The sequence below is a fragment of the Petaurus breviceps genome, unplaced genomic scaffold (genome assembly GCF_028583685.1).
Source record: "Petaurus breviceps papuanus isolate PSGF00001 unplaced genomic scaffold, PetGlider_PUasm1.0 173, whole genome shotgun sequence".
Lineage (NCBI taxonomy): Eukaryota > Metazoa > Chordata > Mammalia > Diprotodontia > Petauridae > Petaurus > Petaurus breviceps.
The window spans coordinates 28,161,365-28,161,858 of record NW_027185759.1 but is presented as its reverse complement, the minus strand read 5'-3'; the positions used below and the strand labels follow the sequence as shown (position 1 = coordinate 28,161,858).

The window sequence follows — 494 nt, the reverse complement described above, 5'->3', positions numbered from 1 at the left end:
GGGGGGGGGGGGGGGGGGGGGGGGGGGGGGGGGGGGGGGCCGGGCCCAGGCCGAGTCCTGCAGGGGCCGGGGCCCGCGGCCCAAGGTCAGGGATCACCGGGGTCCTCCTCGGGCTGAGGCCTGCCCAACGAGGCGGGAGCCGCCGGGCCCGTCTGCCTAAGCCCTGGGCACGTACAGCCCGCCCGGCCGCATCGCAGAGCGCCTAGCCCGGCCCGGCACACAGTAGGCGCCTCATAAATGCTTGCTCCTCTCAGCCCTCTGTCGGAGAAGCGTCTGATCTCCCCGGCCCGGGAGGGGGGGGCAGGTGTATCACCTGGGACCTCCCTGGCCCCCCAGTTAAACTCGTGTTGGCCCTGCTGGGCAGCTTCGGCGGGTCCTGGGCCCCCCGCGGGCCTGGCCCTCTTGTCCTGACACCGGAGGAGCCGCCCTGGGCCTCCCGTCCCCGCCCAGGTGCTGAACTTTTCCGTACAAAGTTTGTGGGTCCCCCCCTCCCC

General features: G+C 74.1%; 1 protein-coding gene across 1 annotated transcript in view; it reads left to right on the top strand.

Annotated features, from left to right (window-relative positions):
* PDCD10 (programmed cell death 10) overlaps positions 1 to 494 on the top strand; it is a 50,499-nt gene that overhangs the window by 565 nt on the left and 49,440 nt on the right. The gene's annotated exons all lie outside the window — the stretch shown is intronic.